We start from the raw sequence: 20,581 nt of genomic DNA, 5'->3' as shown, positions 1-20,581 counted from the left end.
TAATGTATACCATTAATAATGTATGTGAGCAATATATTGAGTTATTTATATTTTAAAACGACTTTATATGTATTAATCCTATCATATGCCTAGAACGGAACGCTTAAACGGACAGATGTTCACCAATATATTTTATCTTCCATCAAATATAATTTAATTTCATTACTAAACGAATAACAATATTTACAGTTGTCATTGTACATATTATAGATATTAGTTATGAATGCTTGCACTTCTTGAAGAGAGTGAGGCAACTTTGATTAATAAACAACACTTTTGAATAGTTCATAGAACAATGTATTAATGGTTGAGCCGATTCTGACAGTTGTTATTTTTGCAAAATAAATTTGTTAGTAAAAATTTGTTAAATTCTTTTTTTTATTTATTGCTTAGATGTGTGGACGAGCTCACAGCCCACCTGGTGTTAAGTGGTTATTGGAGCCCATAGACATCTACAACGTAAATGCGCCACCCACCTTGAGATATAAGTTCTAAGGTCTCAGTATAGTTACAACGGCTGCCCCACCCTTCAAATCGAAACGCATTACTGCTTCACGACAGAAATAGGCGGGGTGGTGGTACCTACCCGCGCGGACTCACAAGAGGTCCTACCACCAGTAATTACGCAAATTATAATTTTGCGGGTTTGATTTTTATTACACGATGTTATTCCTTCACCGTGGAAGTCAATCGTGAATATTTGTTGAGTACGTATTTCATCAGAAAAATTGGTACCCGCCTGCGGGATTCGAACACCGGTGCATCGCTCAACACGAATGCACCGGACGTCTTATCCTTTAGGCCACGATGAATTCTTAAATATAATGTATGTATGTATATATATATATGTGTGTTGTGTAGATAAATGACAATAAATGATGTAAATGATTTGTACGAGTGCAACTGCTTGCTACAAACGAAAAGTAAAATAATTTTACATGTCTATTCTTGTAGACCTATAAGCTTGTTTAGTTATGTGTTTTTAAAAACGTTAACATAATTACATATAGAAGGCCCTTTTATGTATAGAATTTAGAAATTTAAAAGAGAAAAGGTGATTAATTTGCCTTTTATGTTAGGTTTGCTTAATTAATATAATAAAATTAAAAAACTGTAGCTCTGTTCACAGACCAGTCAGTGCTAGGAGAAATAACCTATAAAAGTGCTTCTTCTTCTTGTCCTTATGTGGGGTCGACGCAGCGTGTCCTCTTTTTCCATACAAGTCTATCATACATCAACTTTACACTCGCATCCTTCTCTCACATCTCTTCTTTCACGCAGCCCATCCAAGTCTTTTTAGAACGCTCCAACCCCATCTGCAAAAGCGCTATGAGAAATTGATTACACAATTAATATTCGTTGTTTTCGATTTTGAACCATTTCCTCCGGTTTTCATGAGTTGCAGACATAATTAAATCGAATTTCGTTTTAATTTCGCGTTTCTTATTGTCATCATATTATCTCCCACGTTACTAATAATTTACAGTTTTCATAGTCACGAATGACTTCTGAGCGCTATTTCTGTGTGCAGCAATCTATTTCCATATTCTATTTAAATAAACAAGTCTCAAATAACTATACAGGTTCAATTTTATTTACAATATTAAAAACGAAAAAATATTTTTTCTCCATAAGCAATCGTTCTCAAATCTCAATTGTGTTGTCCCATCTTTCGAACCATGACTGCTTGATGGCAAAAATAGGCCAGACGTAATACAACTACTTTGATGTGCGCTGTCATTATATACCCCGCTAACAATAAGAGTATTTTGATACTAAATAACTTCAACTTCAGGTACTAAATGCTTAAATTACAAAAAAGAATTAAAACATTATTTGATATAATTGACATAAAAGCCAGTATTATGTTCATAAGTGTGAGCATAGGTCAGCAGCCTTGCCATACGATACGTGATGTGGCCGAGTCGATGTTGTAGCTGAATGAGCACCATTGATATTCTAAATGAGCTTGTATGAATGAATACCTCATATTTTTTGGTTTCGGTTTTCACTTTTTATTAAAAGAATAGGAACGAATTAACCACATATTTTAATAGATATGTTTATAGTTAAATAAATAAATATTTACTAACAATCACGCCACGTTGACTGGTCCCGTGCTAAGTTCGTAAAGAGCTTGTGTTACGGAAATAAATGTAAGATTTTTATTATACACATACATATATTTAAAATACATCCATAACCATGGAAAATACATTTTATATTTATCATACAAATATCTACCCTTGGTGGGATTCGAACCCGCGACCCCCTTGTGTAGTGACCATGTCACTTACTACTACACCAGACGGCCGTTATGTTGTGTTAAATTTGTAATTCATGTCACTCACCCTCATATCTATTAACTATAAAACATACACCCGACGTTAGCGGGTCATGTCATATACCATGATAAGAAGTATGATACTTATTCATCCAGGTTATAAAGAATTTTTTATACGAAATTTAATTCAAATCCATTCAGGTAGTAGGACTGGTGGTAGGGCCTCTTGTGAGTCCGCGCGGGTAGGTTACCACCACGGTTTCAGTTTGAAGGGCAGGGCAGCCGTTGTAACTATACTGAGACCTTAGAACTTATATCTCAAGGTGGGTGGCCCATTTACGTTGTAGATGTCTATGGGCTCCAGTAACCACTTAACACCAGGTAGGCTGTGAGCTCGTCCAACTAAGCAAAAAAAATAAATTTATTGACAAACATCCAAACATACAAACTTTCACATTTACCTATGTATATATAGGTAAGTACAGATAGATAAAATCCTATAAAAATTCAAACGTGTTTAAGGAGTCGTCAGCGTTCCGAAGTTAAATTACGGTGAGCGACTTACACACAAACAGCAAGCGCTACAAGTTACTTCATCTGCACATACTATTTCTCAGTAAGGCTAACTGTGCGTCGCTTACGAAGAATGCATCGAGCGGCTGCATTGAAGATGCCGCAAGCTCGTGTATAAAGACGGAATGATTATTTTTTGCTAATTTACCATACACTAATGGAGTCTGAGGGCCGGAGATGAGCACGCCGACGTCCGCGAACCGTTGCATTCACGATTATGAGGATAAATTTAAAAGTTTTTTATTGTGGTTATCTTACTCGAATACTTTTTTCAGGAACTTGTTCTTTAATAAGTTTGGAACTTACTCGTCAACTTTGTACCGGTCAAATTACAATATCCAGTTTTTTTATTTTACATTTTTTTTATTAATTTTATAAACTTGAGCTCAAAGTACTAATCGTATTGTATGTCATTGAGAACCGACCATACGTTAAATAAATAAAGAATCTATACTAATATATAAATCTACAGTGGTTTTTACGGATGTTCCGTTATAACTACTGAACCATGCATCCGATTGACTTGAAACTTGGTATCGATGTAGAAAATGCATGTACTTAATGGATAGGCTATTTATATAAGTGTTGGACTCCCTAATAATGATGACAATAATGTTAATTTTAATTACTCAGTGGAGCGGGCGAGTACAGCTAGTATATTTATAAATACGCGTTCATCCGACTTCATCCACAGTAAGCTTCTAGAGAGCTTTTGTTACGTACCGACTTCGGGATGGACTCCCCCTAACGGCGCTCCTGAGGGCGTCATCATATCAACATACTCTTCTTCAAATCATTTAAAAAATGATTCTTAGCTTCCTTATTTTCCCAGCTTCGAGAGCATTTTCTAACTGGTGGCATTAATTCCGAGTGACGCAACTACTCTGGACTACAAGTCCTGCAGGCAGCTACTATTTTTCCATATAATAAAATTCTAAATTAAATATCAACATGTACTTACATGCAACTTCCCCGTCGAAGAAATTATATAGTTGTATGCAAACGAACACTAATTGGTTTATACATTTCGTAGACAGGGCGTATTATCAGCTTCGCGCGCGCGTAAAGTACCACCGTCCTGCTTATTCCTACGGCCATGTTCGCCCACCTGTCCTGGTGAAACTGGAAAGGCCTCCGGGCCACCAGTAATCCTTCAATCATAAAAAATAAACCTACGGCCATGTCATGCGCTACGACTTGATACGTTCATGAGTACATTATTTGAGACTTTAACCACATAACACGAGACGGGTGGTAGCGTTGACGCTGCAATATATATATTATTATTATGGGGATCAGTCTCTACTAAAATCAAGTTGGGCAAGAGTTTGTCTACTCAACCATGCTTATTATATGTAGTTAAAGATATGAACTGAAAAACAATAAGTTGAGTATGTCACTTTTTAATCACAGCACAAACACCTTATCTAAAATAAATGTTTTAAAACTAAGCATAAAAATTATATTAATGTCTTACTTTATAATGTACTAGCTGACCCGGCAGACTTCGTAGTGCCTCAATCGATAAATAAAAGACACATTAAGGGGACACATCAAAGGAAAAACAAAATTGTTTGTTTTTATATAATTCCGAGGTTTTTTATATTTTCTCACCTTTTAAACCTTCCCTGGACTTCTACGAATAATTCAAGACCAAAATTAGCCAAATCGGTCCAGCCGTTCTCGAGTTATAGCGAGACTAACGAACAGCAATTAATTTTTATATATAGAGATATTATACATTGCATAAAAAATCCAATATACCAGTAGGTGTCCTAAAATTTTCAATCACAATTCTACCAAGTACACGGTTTTAATAAACTACGTGACTGTTTTCCCAAACCATCAATACTTGAGTATACTTAATGGCGTCGCCAAATGATTAAACAAATAAATTCCAAGAAAACAAAAGCTTTCATTCACAATTGAACAAAATATCGCAGACAGCGACATAATGAAAAAACGATTACTTAAAAAATTATGTATATTTTTTTCATTGATCGCATTAGCTGTTCAATATTTACAAATTAAATGTTAAAACAATTGTGAGTACACGATTCTCTCAATTTTCCTTGTCTTAACCCGGATCCTGGACGTTCGTAATCCGACACCTCTTGTATTCAATCGACTCTCTACTAATTCGCTAGCACGATGCTATAGGGCTGTCAGATTCAGTCGTTTGTGAACAATGATATAATATGAATACAAATATTCAGAAAATACCGCACGATTTACAAAATATATACATAAATACATTTAAATGTATTTAGAGAATTACCTAATTTGATAGGCAATAGATTACGTTCGGTATAAACATCAAAAAACAATGACAACCTCTTCAAAAGTAAAAAAGAATAAAGGAAGTTTTTTATTGGGATCAAGATATGGGGGCCCGATAAATCAAAGCACTATTATTACCGCTGTCAATAGAAGCTACACTAAGGTTTTGATGTTAAGTAAACGACTTTGTTAGCGGTGATATCGTTCAGAGATAGCCCTACCTAGGCCGACACGAGAGCAAAGAGGTGGAACTTTACAAAGGAGTGCGTTGTGCCTTCCTCGGTTATAAATCGAATTCCGCGACGACACCACGCAGATCAGCGTTCAAGATTACTGAACTTACGATTATGTTCTGTTAAGAATCGTCCCGGCTCCGACGAGATAATTTGTTAACGACAGTCGGCCCGCGGGCCAGTCTAGTTGCAGTCGACCGCTCATAAATCCCTGTACGTATAAATAACAGAAAATAATTTACGTTTATCAAGACTAGAGGAAGCTTATAGTTATAATGTTTCGACGGGACAGACGTTTTGTAATGATATACTGCATTGATATCTCATATGTACGTATTATTGGAAAAAAATATCGTCGAACTGTCAGGCTTGGACTACGCACTTCTTAAGTTCCTTATAAAGAACAACTGAATTGAATTATAAATCATCTTTCTGTCTTTATCAGTTGGGGTTGTTCGTTTTGAGTCGTCGTGGCCTAAAGGATAAGACGTCCGATGCATTCGTATCTAGCGATGCGCCGGTGTTCGAATCCCGCAGGCGGGTACCAATTTTTCTAATGAAATACGTAACTATACTGAGACCTTAGAAATTATATCTCAAGGTGTGTGGCGCATTTACGTTGTAGATGTCTATGGGCTCCAGTAACCAGTTAACACCAGGTGGGCTGTGAGCTCATCCATACATCTAAGCAATAAAAAAAAAGTTGTTTAATTTTTTTTTTTTTGTTGTATGTGTTTTAGAGAGATTTATATGATGTCAACTTTAGTTGTTCGTGATAGTCATTTAATTGACAGATAATAAAGAATAGCACTTCGCGGCTTCATTTAAAAAAATGGTACGGATAGAAATAGTAGAAATAGTAGAAATAGTAGTAGAAATAGAAATAGTAGAAATAGTAGTAGAAATAGTAGAAATAGTAGTAAATATATTCAATAGTTATATTAGTAGCAGCTTACTATTGTAATATTGGGAAATTAGTATTGAACTAGAGTAGAAACATACAGTAACACGACGTATGCGATGAAATGCGATAAACAAAATCGTTATGTTAGTGAAATTTTTTATGTAGATTATATGATCATACATTAATAATCACTAACAAAAAACGTTAAAACTAAAGATAGTAGGTAAACTTCCTTTCTCGATGACAAAGACTATTAGCCAATGTTTACGCGTCTAAGTTCAAGAATGCTATTGATTACACGCGGAGAACGCTCGCTGTTGCTGATAAGAGCCAGCCTGTCCATGTGCCGAGTGCATTTCTCAGCAATACAACAACAAAATATAATTTGATAACGTAACGAGCTACGAGATTGACTCACGGACCGTCTCAAACAGTTATTATGCAAGTAAACACATAATATACTTCTGGTACACGAGTTCTATGAACTAGCGGAGCGAGCGATATTAAATTTATGTCACGTGTTATCGTAAGAAATGAATTTTGTAATGGCACACGTTTTCCGGAGCTTCATAACGTACCGTACAAATATCGATACCGGTATTAAATTTCCCTGGTTTATTAAGAAATAAAATTATGCCAGATGAACCCTTAAATTTATGTGTAGTTCTCTTTTTGAAGCACCTCAAGAGTGGTAAATCTCAAAAATATATAAAATGTTAGTTTTATAAACACGAAATTAGTCAAAAATACGTAACCTAATCTAGGACTCCCAAGATTTATTTGAGGTCGGTTAAATATAGAACCGATTTGTTTACACCACTTCACTTGCGAACGTACAACGCGTCAGTAGAAGAGCAGCACTGTTTGCCGTTACAATTGGGATTTTTTATTTAATGTCTTTAGGGTAGGCAACATTCACATTTTGCCGTCTATGTCGGTAATCCTTCAATATCCAGCCAGCAATTTCGACCATAAATAAAAGGCAAAATTTTTAAGACAATAACAATCAATCCCTAGTATAATTTTCAATAAATTTTACGTCACAGACGAGGTGTGTGGTCCATCTGTTAATCGATTTACCGATGACTCCCAAATATAGTAACTTAATCCTTATCGTTATCATTTGCGTCATAGTGCCAAATCCGATAATATTAATAGTATACTCAGCCGTAATCTTTCTATTTCCAAACATAATGCCGTCAAGTATCTAATGTTTTGAAAGCCAAAGTCAAGCGACATAATAGATAGGAATTGTTTTGATATTTGCATAGAATATATATATATACCCAGTGGGGTTAATTGATTGTTCCATATATCCATTTGTTCAGGAGGTTACTTTCTCTAGTTTTGAATTTGTTCAATTCAAAATACTCAGACGGCCATCTGCCTCGCAGTAGGATTCCCTGTGCTGTTAGAATTAAAATTGTTGAGAATTAAATGTATATTTCAAAAGAAATTCCACCGCCACGAGCGGTAAAATTTGCAAACAGTTGCCCAAGTTCCTCCAAAGGAGACCTAACAACTCAAAGGGCAGCTGCTTCGCTAATGAATCTACTACCGGATCGGAATCGTGACCCGCTGAGAAGATCCGCCGACATACTCAGCGGGCTGATGTTTAGGTTAACGTACGGTAGAGTCCCTAAGCCAGCTCCTAGTGTTAGAGTTAAAGGTGTCTAATGCGAGGTTAAACGAAATGTCGTTCCATTTATTTCATAAAATAAAATAAAAAAATAATGAAGAACCGATAAGTGTCGAACAGATGAGTTGAGATGATCTCTCGTCATTATAAAAGCGTGAATGCTGCCACTCACCTTAAGACTTAAGGTCGTAGTTTCATTGGTGTCGTTTGACATTTGTCCCACCCGTCAAACTCAAAGAATGACTGGTTCGCGGCAGAAACCGGCAAGAGTACCTAGCCGTGCGGGCTTCTTACAAAACGCTCTACTTCCAGTATCTTCGTCTAGTAGTATAGTGACTTCCTGATAAAGCCTAATAGATTCGAATATTGGACTTATCATTAGACGGGACATGCTTTCTTTTTTTATCTATTGCTTAGATGGATGGACGAGCTCACAGCCCACCTGGTGTTAAGTGGTTACTGGAGCCCATAGACATCCACTACGTAAATGCGCCACCCACCTTGAGATATAAGTTCTAAGGTCTCAAGTATAGTTAGGCTGCCCCACCCTTCAAACCGAAGCGCATTACTGTTTCACGGCAGAAATAGGCAGGGTGGTGGTAACCACCCGCGCGGACTCCCAAGAGGTCCTATCACCAGTAAAAACCTTATGACCAATGTATTTGATACCAATGTATTTGACCAATGTACAGAGTATGACCAATGTATTTGACCAATGTACAGAGGGTGAGGAAATAAAAACTCCTATAAAGTTGAACAACGATCACTTACGAATCTAATTTGTACAAACATTTAACATAGCTACTATCATAACAGAAAATTAGTTCAGTATACTTGTTCCAGAATTGTTTACGTTTCTACTAAGCAAAATTAGCACTTTCCGTCTACATAGGTGTTGGCTCTCTTATAAACTAGGTAACGTTTTAAAAACTATCACTATTCTGTTCTGTAAATATTTATTCAAAATGGATGTATATCGGATTTGGCAGAATTGTGTTTGGTAAATCACTCCCACATGTGGAACTATTTTTTTTTTTGTTTGACCCACATTTCGTACAATGCCTCGCTGTTAGTTTGATTCAGACTGAATTGATTACTGGTAACATTTTATGTTCGATATAGACAAATTCAGTACGTCAGGTGTCTGTTGAAATCATGATTTGGAACCCGATCGGTTGGATACATAAGGTACTAATCGACATGACAGTAGAGAAATTAACTTTTTTTTTTTAATTGCCATATAGGCAGACGAGCATACGGCCCACCTGATGGTGAGTGGTTACTATCGCTCATGGACGTCAGCAATGCCAGGGGCAAAGCCAAGCCGCTGCCTACTGCTTAATACTCTCCACAAGCCTTGTTTGAAGAAGGACATGTCATAGCGCTCGGGAAACACCGTGGAGGGGAGCTCATTCCGTAGCCGGATGGTACGTGGCAAAAAAGATTTCTGGAAACGCACTGTGGATGAACGTAGTGGCTCCAGGTAGTATGGATGAACTCTACTCCGGTGGCGGGCGGTGCGATGGTAAAAGCGAGATGTCGGTATCATCTCGAACAATTCCTCAGAGCACTCCCCACTTAAATTTCTTGGCGGTTGTTTGTTGACATGATTTCCAACTTCACAAATCGGACAAATGCATTGGCGCTTGAAGAACACGAACTTGACCGATCCAGCCGATTGAAGATTGTACTAGCGGATTGGTTTAATGGATGTTTATCCTCAAAACCGGAATGGATAGCTTTGGTATAGATATATTGCATCATGTCCTATCATCAGCGGGTGAATTAATGAAAAGTTTATCAAAAACAGAAAACTGGGTCGAACCTAAATATTGCAAAAATCATCCCCTCAGACACAGCCCACTGAATTTCTCGCCGGATCTTCTCAGTGGGTTCCGATCCGGTGGTAGATTCTGTGAAGCACGGCTCTTGCTAGGGTTCGTGTTAGCAATGTCGTCAGGTTTGAGCCCCGTGAGCTCAAGGCTAACAGTTTAGGTTTGAAAAAAAAAAAAAACAACCGTTTCCACGGCTGAGTATTTTGCTTTCTATTGTGTTTTTTGACCTTCAGAAAGCAATCTATAAATAATGGTCATATGGCATATCTTCAACAAGCGATACCTAATCAATTGCAATTCAAAAGCCGTAGTTTCAAAAGTCTAAAACAGATATCTATTTGTTCTTAGGCTTCTAATGCCACACTCTCTATCATTATGAACTTTGACAACATTAGATTTTGTAGCATAATAATACAAGAACTGTACTTAGCAGATTGATGGAAATTCGTACACAATCATACAACAATGATACTTCAAGATTTTCATTCATTGCTTCTATTACATTTTTTCTTTTGTTTTGTTATTGAAATTTCGAAAAAAGTAATAAAGTTTAAAAATATATTATATGTTATCGATAACACTTATCTAAGCTTATCAATAGCTACTAAACAACCAAAAATATCCCGAAAATCGGTTAAGAAGCAAAATTGAAAATGTTACTGTACTGTTTTGTCTTTATATATTTATAAACGGATAATCTAAAATTCAACACTTATCGTAGCGGCATCATAACGGAACCAATGGTCGTTCTTAGAAAATAATTATTTTCTCATCTACAACATCAACACAACAAAACCCCGTGGCGTCTTCAATTAATATGCTACGTGACTTGATTAACAAAACATTGGTGATCATTACTTAATGATCTTGTTAGATGTTCATTCGTAATGCAGGAAAATATCACATTCTCACAAGACAACTATGGAAAACTTCTTACTCACTATAATCTGCAATCACTCTTCAAATGTCAACTTAGAGCCTAGTGAGCTTGCACGGATTGGTACCACCAACATTTTTACTTGTTTTTTACTGGTAGTAGGACCTCTTGTGGGCACGCACGGGTAGGTACCACTACCCTGCCTATTTCTGCCGTGAAGCAGTAATGCGTTTCGGTTTGAAAGGTAGGACAGCCGTTGTACTGTACTAAGACCTTAGAGCTCATATCTCAAGGTGGGTGGCAGCATTAACGTTATAGATGTTTAAAGGGCTCCAGTAACCAATAGCACCAGATGGACTGTGAGCCCGTCCACCCATCTCAGCAATAAAAACAAAAGACAAAAAAAACCGTTTTTAGGATAGCCGTTAATTCAATTAATTTCGAATTTCGATTCATCTCTCAACAAAAACGGAGGCATTTCATTATTAACTACTTAACGCCATACGAGCCGGAAGCTTTTGTGCTCATCTACGCTATATGTAAACACACTTTAAGTTACTTATCAACAAAATGAACTGCGTCACAAACAGATAACACTTGGACGGTAGCAATCCAGCATCATGTAGGCGAAGAAGGGTAATTATATTCCGAAACATTCGCGCTTCGAATATACAATGAAGGCGCCAACGTTAATTAGCCGTGTTTGGGTATGAACGGAACGTCACGCACGCATGTCATCGCGTTTAGGTATAATCGTTAGTTTATCTCGTGTTTTTTAATGAGATATGGTATGTTAGAAACACTGGACATTACAATTATTTATCCACGGCTGTTTTTATTTTTATTTTTAATGCTTAAATGGGAGGACGTCTACAACGCAAATGCCGCCACTCACCCTGAGACATGTGTTCTTAGGTCTCAGTATAGTTACAACGGCTACCATATCCTTCAAACCGAAACGCATTACTGCTTCACGGTAGAAATAGGCGGAGTGATGGTACCTACCTGTGCGGACTCACAAGACGTCCTACCAACAGTAATTACGCAAATTATAATTTTGCGGGTTTGATTTTTATTACACGATGTTAATCCTTCACCGTGGAAGTCAATCGTGAACATTTCTTAAGTACGTATTTCATTAGTAAATTTCTTCTCTGTATGGTGGTGTAGTAGCTAAGGCCCTCGACGAACGAGGATCATGCGTTCGATTTCCAATTTGAGTAAGCGTTCGTATGACGAACAAATAAGTTCGGTCTTTGTCAAGTTTTTTTCTGCTGCTTTAATTAATTTATCAAGAAACGAATTATCATTCGTTGTTATTAAAACAATTTATTTAACCTATCCTATTTAATTTATGATTCATTTTAGAATCTTCGAGTTTTTTTAATTTTCTTTCCGTAGTTTTCGTAGAGCTTGGACGACTGAACCGACTCTGGTAATATCTGCGATTGGGTACTTGTTTTTCAATTGTTTTCTAAGACCAAGGTGCGGCCCACGAGTATACGACCTATTTAATGAAGAGAAATCCCTGTTGTTCGTGGCGGTCAGTAAAACTATAGTCACAGAGTAGTTAACGGAGTATAAATACGACAAAATGAATACAGTAAAATATGAAAGTGGAATTCTGCATTGCAATACTATACAGCAGCAATAGACAGACCATAAATTAACAACAGACATTTCACCGATAATCACGCAATTTCTTTTTTCTTTTTCGGATTCTTTTATTTTATTTTACTTTTTATTGCTTAGATGGGAGGACGAGCTCACGGCCCACCTGGTGTTAAGTGGTTACCGGAGCCCATAGACATTTACAACGTAAATGCCCCCACTCACCGTGAGACATAAGTTCTAAGGTCTCAGTATAGTTACAACGGCTGCCACATCCTTCAATCCGAAACGCATTACTGCTGCACGGCAGAAATAGGCAGGTCGGTGGTACCTACCCGTACGGACTCACAAGACGTCTTACCATCAGTAATCACACAAATTAAAATTCTATTATTCTATTATTATTACATAATTCTATTATTCGAATTTACGAGTTCGATAAAGGTTGATGCCCTACCAACTTTATGATACTGAACTACATAGCTCCAATACTTATTCTATTCCAAAATTTCGTATTATCCTCAGAACTCACGCATCAACATAAATCACTATGAGTAATTGCCGAAAGTTACGAATGCCATTGTTTGAATGTTCAGTGTATTTTACTATCCGCATCGCATACTTAACAAATGCACCGTAATATTTTAATTTGTCACACGTAATGCACTAGTGGCCTGTGGGAATCGAACTAGGCCCTTGGTCACGATGCCTTGAACTCGTGACCATTTGTTAAGAATACGAAAGACAATGTAAATAGAAGAGCTCGCAGGCTTTTGAGAAATCAATTGCACAGGAGAAACAGCAAACCTCTGTGCTCTAAAATATTTGATGAGCGATAATCGATAGAGATTTGGAAGTTAAGATAATTTAAGGTAAGCTAAAATAAATTAATATTAAATAAAAAAGTTGTAAACAATCTCCAAGCTTATCAAATGACGAAATATATTATGTATAACATACGCACGTAACAACATAATACGTCATAACAACGTGTAGAGAATGATTTTTTGTTTTGTTTAAAAAGGATTACTGTGTAGGGTACATTTACAATAGAGACATACGCAGCGTACGTCCCGGCCCCTGTAGGTGGCGGCTTCCCCCTGGTGAAGGTCATGGGGCAACCTGAGGGAGTCGAGACCGCGCGGTGCGCTACCAGCACTCTAGTACGCTGCCAAGGAGTAATCTCTTCGAGATAAAAAAGAGCAACCAGTTAACAATGTATCGCGTTCCGATCCGGCAGACTGGTTATGGTCCAGCGGGTAATTCTGGGACAACAGCGGCACCATCTGTGCGGCCTGACGAGTTGCCGTACAGAGACGGCTGACGTTTCAGAGCCTTCGATTCGCCTCGAAGGTTCCGTCGGCCGGGCGTCCTTGGGGTGAGCTGCGCCGTCTGATTCTAGTGTTGACCGCGGTAACCCCTTACCTCATCCGGTTCTGATCTCGCAGGGGATTGGACGCTTGGGCGAAGAGTGCAGGGTAGGGTCCTGAAAATATCCTGAGTCCGTGGTCTCGCAGTCGCAGACCAGTCCCACATACTCCGCGAGCCCCCTAGGCGCGGTGACCGCGTACGGGGTTCGGCCCCCGGCCGCGGAATAGAAAGTTACATTTACAAAGTGTTATATCGATTGGATGTAGAAAAAAAATGAACATACATCTGAGCTAAGGGGTTAAGTTTATGTTGTGGAGGTTATTTAGTCTAATAATAATACAATCAAATGAAAAACAACATCACTTACATGTGTTTGCCTATTTTTCCAAATAACTAATAATACCATTTAAAATAATCAGCTTACAACATGAAGACCAATTCAAAACCTAAGTTAAAGTATACATCGCAGCTTTAACTGTAAATGTTGAAATATTGAGTCGTTTACAACCATTGGCAGTCAGGAAACTTGGTTAATGGGTACTTGTAATCAAGCCTAGCTAACTTTCCATAAATTTACAACCATATTCGATTAGGCACGGTGATAATAGAATATGCCATTTAATGGTGAATAGATACATAGTTTTCGAAACTTATAGCAACTAAATGTATCTTTGTGCTAAAGGAAATCTTACGATAAGTTTTTGAAGTAACTTTAAGATGAAGAAGAACCTTAACAACTTTAATTTTGATGTCTTAGGCTATGTCTCTACACTGTCTGTCCAGTCATCAGTTCGGCTTTTAAAATAAACATCGATCTACCACATCCCCATTTTTTATTGCATCTGTGCGAGAATGAACTCACGGCCCATCTAGTCTTAAGTGCTTACTAGAAGTAAGTTCACATTATGAGGCGCACCGGCCTCATAATGTGAACGCTTTTATTTATTTATTGCTTTGATGGGTGGTCAAGCTTACAGCCCCCCTGGTGTAAGCGGTTACTGGAGCCCATAGACATCTACAACGTAAATGCGCCACCCATCTTGAGATAAAAGTTCTAAGGTCTCAGTAAAGTTACAACGGCTGCCCCAACCTCCAAATCGAAACGCTTTACTGCCTCACGGTAACCACTTTGAAGCAGTCTCTAAGTCTCAATTGTCAATGCATGACGGCTTCATGGCAGAAATAGACAGGTCCATAGTATCTACCTGTTCAGGCTTACAATACTACTATATAGTACCAACCAGTAATATGGCAAACAGTACATAAATTTTGCGACGTTTATTATTATTTCAAATGCTTTAAGTATGTATTAACACAAACAGGCATAGCCGCATCCCTCAATAGGATGTATATGTGTATATACACCGGGCGTCTCATCCTTAAAAGCAAGGACTATTTGTACAATTATCTCACTTTCCAATTTTACGGTAGGCAGTGGCTTGGCTCTGCCCCTGGCATTGCTGAAGTCCTTGGGCGACGGTAACTACTCACCGTCAGGTGAGCCGTATGCGCTCTGCCTACAGGGCCAATAAAAAAACATTCTTATTTTGAGTACTCGTACACATAATGGTACTACTGCCCATATTTGATCAAAAATATCAAACTACATGATTTGAAAGGTAGCATAACTCAACGTTTCAAGGTTGGCGATGATATTAACATTAGGGGCTACAGCTAAGCTAAGTAAGCTCTCTCATCTATCATCTACGCTAATTAAGAAAATCTTAGGTCAACGAACCATACGTGACGATGTGAAGTTAACGGCCTGCATCATCTACCAGTTCTCATCAAAAGCAGTCAAATGTGTGGTGTAGTTTCAGTATTACAAAATGCTTAGTCAGTCACAACATTGAACACGACTATTATAGCAAAAAAAAAAACAAAGATAAGAAGTTCATTAAGATTGTGGGCGAAAATACGCGACCCGTCAACAAGCTGAGTGCTATTTGTTTTAGTTGCGAGTGTGGCTCTTATCAACGTCCTTAATTATGTTTGTAGAATGCTAATGCTTACCAAAAGAATGGGCCCGGTGCGGTTTGGCTATTGGCTTTTCCCGTAATTCGATAAATAATTCGGCTTTCAAAAGCTTTTGTTTGAAGAAACTAGTACCTGTTCTTCTGGATAATGGAAACGTAGGAATTTGGTTCTGCACGTACAATTTTACAGAGAAGATGTTCAGAAAAAGATAGTTATATATTTGGAAGACAAGATTGTCAAAAATAAAAATATGAAGGGGACAACTGAACAACAGATTTAGGAACATCGACTGGTCCTACATATAATGCAACAATCGTACAGGAGGCATATTCGTTAATTTCCTTCGTTAATAAAATTTGTATTTTTTTTTAAAAATCAAGTTTTATCTTTGCGTTCCGTAAAAATTTATACCAAAATACCTTTCAAAATGTATAAATAGCTACTAGGAAATAAAACTGTACATTGATAAATGTGACAATAGCTTGGTCTCTGCACTTTTTGTTATAAAATACAAAATAAAACCTACGAGTATTAAAAAAAATTGAACTTGCCTTGGTATGCACAGGACCCTTGAATATTGAAGACACAGAATCGCTGTAGGTGGGCGTACGAGCTCTCAGCCCACCCGATGTATAGTGGTCACCATAAAAAATAATAAAATAAAATACCATAAAAATGAAAACATGAATTCCGCCAGCCATCTTGCTTGAGGCTGAAATCGGTTTTTATTTTACTTTGGAAATACCCAATCTTTATTGAGCTTCGTTAATCAGACAATTTCTAATACCCTAGATCCGTTAACAAACAAGCCGATATAATGAATAACAAGGAACAAGTCAGCATAAATATTACTGATTACATTTACACCTACTCAGTTGATCGCCTCGTTGGTCTGGTAGTTAGTGATTTGACTTCTGTATCAAGGTTCTGGTTCAAATACCGGTCGATCTTTGTGAAAAATTTGGTATTTGGGTAAAAATGTTGTTCTCTCGCATTTGTCCCTAAAACACAGGAGAAGATCCCAGTAAAAATTTTGAAATCCATCGTTAAAGACATGTTAAACGCATAATCACGAGCAAATAAAAAAAAATCAAATAAAGTCTACCAGTGAGACACAATAAAAACACTGAATCAATAATAATCAAACAAACTATTTAGCAAACAATCCGAATGCTATATTATATATCGAGAGCTTTCTCCGTGAAATTAAGCCCATTACGTAACTTATTCGTTTCATACATATTATTATATTTGTTGCGTATAATAATTAAAACATAAATTTTTTACTGGTGGTAGGACCTCTTGTGAGTCCGCGCGGGTGGGTACCACCACCCTGCCTATTTCTGCCGTGAAGCAGTAATGCGTTTCGGTTTGAAGGGTGGGGCAGCCGTTGTAACTATACTTGAGACCTTAGAACTTATATCTCAAGATGGGTGGCGCATTTACGTTGCGGATGTCTATGGGCCCCAGTAACCACTTAACACCAGGCGGGCTGTGAGATCGTCCACCCATCAAAGCAATAAAAAAAAAATATATAAAAAAAAAGTAAATTTAATTGATTCGAAATGTTTCTGTATAAACGCCATCGAAATTCGTAGTGAACAAGCCAACGTGATAATTTTTATTTTATATGTGACTAGAAACGTTGGGTGTATGTATAGTTAAAATATATCGGTGCCTTTAGGTGTTCCATGCACCAGTTAACATTCTCGTCGAATGCGACGAAGAGTTCGTCGTTCAAATTTATCCACTGAGTTTCTAGCCGGATCTTCTCAGTGGATGGCAGTTCTTATCTAGTGGTACATTCAGCGAAGCACTGCTCTTTCTAGGATAAGTGATAACAAGCTCTCCTACGCCGAGTCCCGTGAACTCGGCCGTCGTCTTCAATCCAGAATAGTCCCTCGAAATTACTGGCAGATAGGTAGGAAAAATTCTGCTATCTCTCTCGAACAAGCGCACCTAATGGTGCTGACGTCATGAATTATGTGCAACCAATTTAACTACTACTACTGCCGCTGAAACCATTCTTACTATTTTTGATTAACAATCGAAGTGACACACGTCTCTGTGTTTATTGTGTGCATTCAGGAACCTAAAGTAATACTTATTTAAACAAATTTCGCTAAAGTACTATTTATTTTGTGTGCAGCGTTGATGCGAAACTATGCGATTTGACATTTAGTGGTCATCAAATAAGTAAGATAATTATTAGCTTTTAGCAAGAAATTTCAAGCCCGACCGATGGTTGGCAGCTAACAATATGTTACCAAAATAAATACATTTTGTTATAATATTATAGACATTTTCATTAACACGCTTTAAGTTTTATTCGTTAAAACATTTTTCAACGCAACCGCAAGCGCCGTGATTCCGAGTGAGCTTCTTTTTTTTTATTGCTTAGATGCGTGGACGAGCGCACAGCCCACCTGATGTTAAGTAGCTACTGGAACCCATAGACATCTACAACGTAAATGCGCCACCCACCTTGAGATAAGTTGTAAGGTCTCAGTATAGTTACAACGGCTGCCCCACCCTTCAAACCGAAACGCGTCACTGCTTCACGGCAGAAATAGGCAGGTTGGTGGTACATAACCGCACGGACTCACAAGAGGTCCTACCATCAGTAAAAAGCTGCGTCTAAAATGGTATGAACGGACAAATATATCTACCTACCCTCCTAGTTGGTTTAGATAGTTTTACCACTTAATCCTATAGACGGATTTTCTTCGAAAAGGAATCATTTTTTACTAAACCCTAATCGTGGAAAACTTAATAGTCTGAAGCCACCAAATTTTGTTAAAATTTTGAAACTTAGATTCTGTTCTTTGATTGAGACTTCGCGTTCTCATCTCAAAGTGTTGGTGGCGTTCACAATACCGGAACAATACTGAAACGATAACTTGAATAATCGAAAACAGCTTAACATCACTTAAATTTGTAGTTCAGAAATAATCAAATTTATTTCGTCGTTTTTTCGGACTGCAGGAAAATAGTCTAGTTCCCAAATTATTGCCTAAAAGCTTGTTTGCACGCTCCATTGATTCGTGAAATGAGGACGTACCTATAAACGTGCATTAGACTCGGTAACGTTATAATACTATTAATGGTTTCTTTATAATTTGCTTTAAGAAATAAAATATAATGTTCATTGGAATCTATAAAATTTGTGTTTGAATGGAATCTCTCAACAACTAGTATAATTTCGACTCTTAATATAAAAAAGCGCCTTCAACGAAATAGAATGAGAATATCGTCAATGTAGTCGAAATCAATTAAATATGGATTATTGGGAATACCTCAAAACTACTGGTCAGATCCTGTTAAAATTTAAATGGGACCACTTGAGACCATTAGAAACACCAGTTTTCAAATAAAAAAGAATCATTAAAATAAGTTCACCTCAAAAAAAAAAACAAAAAAAATAGTTGAATTGAGAACCTCCTCCATTTTGGAACTAGGTTAAATATCTCATAGTATTTCTTTATATTCAAAACGCACAGACAGCCCTGCCTACAGCAATAGTCACTTAAACGTACATAACAATTTACATATAAATGTATTGATTTAAGACATTAAACCTTGTTCACAGATTATTAACAAATTACCGATTGCTTTGCTATATCGCAGAATATTAATACTGAACTAAAAGGGTTTGTCGTGATATTATTTAAAATTCCTTCCAGTTAAAAAATAGGGTTTATTTAGGTTTGACTTTTTGTGTCGATAAATATAGTTTTCAATTACATTTCCTATGACAACAATACTCACATGGAAGTTTAAATTATATCATTAACATTAGACTTCGCGGCTTCTTTCAATAATATATTTTATGTAAATTAAACTCAACCAATTGTAAGGTCAATTTTCTTTAGTATTCGATTTCCGCGAGCTATATACATAATTAAGTAATTCAACTACTTTCATGGTTTACTCGCATTTATTATATTCACTATATTGTTTCCAACGTTTAGAGGAACAGGAAGAGGTACACCTAAGAAGAAATGGATGGATTGTGTGAAAGACAATATGGGTAGGAGGGGAGTGAGCGAAGAAATGGTATATGATAGAAGAGTATGGAAGGAGAAAACATGTTGCGCCGACCCCAGGTGACTGGGAGAAGGGCAGAATAATGATGATGATGATGATTGTTTCCAACGTTTCGAATAGTTAACAGTTTTATTGATCACTAACGAATAAGGTGTTTGTTATTCGTCCACATTTAAATATACAACGAACTGCTGTCAAATTTTCTATATTGTATACTTAGTCTGGCCATAAATACTGTTACAATTAAAAATAAACAAAATATTACATGTGAATTTGGAATCTGTCATTTTTATATGATTGCTCATTGATTTTTCTCATTTTGGCGCCAATACATTGTACAATATTTTGCGATATTAAAATAGAGTGGGGTGATAAAGAGAACCGAATCGCTGTGATTGCATTACACAAAGTAGGTATGGAACCAAATGCAATTTTTAAAACTCTCCATACGCTAAAATGTTTGTGTACCGGGCTATTAATAGGTGCAATGAGACCTCCTCTATTTTTGACAGAAAAAGATCTGGCCTTCCACGTAGTGTTCGTACGAAAAATGTGGTCAAAGCAGTAAGGGAAAGAATTTGAAAAAATCCTGTCCGAAAGCCAAAGATTTTATCTCGGGAGATGAAGATAGCACCTAGAAGCATGTCGCGTATTTTAAAAGATGACTTAGGACTTGCAGCCTATAAGAGACGTACTGGTCATTTCTTAACTGATAATTTAAAAGAGAATAGGGTGGTATAATCGAAACAACTACTGAAGCGGTACGCAAAGGGAGGTCATAGAAAAATTTTGTTTACGGATGAGAAAATTTTTACAATTGAGCAACATTTTAACAAACAAAATGACCGTATTTATGCTCAAAGCTCTAAGGAAGCTTCCCAATTAGTCGACAGAATGCAACGTGGGCACTATCCGACTTTAGTGATGGTTTGGTGGGGTATTAGCTATAA

This window comes from Bombyx mandarina, chromosome 04 (assembly GCF_030267445.1).
Source record: "Bombyx mandarina strain Sakado chromosome 04, ASM3026744v2".
NCBI lineage: Eukaryota > Metazoa > Arthropoda > Insecta > Lepidoptera > Bombycidae > Bombyx > Bombyx mandarina.
This window is presented reverse-complemented; position numbering follows the sequence as displayed.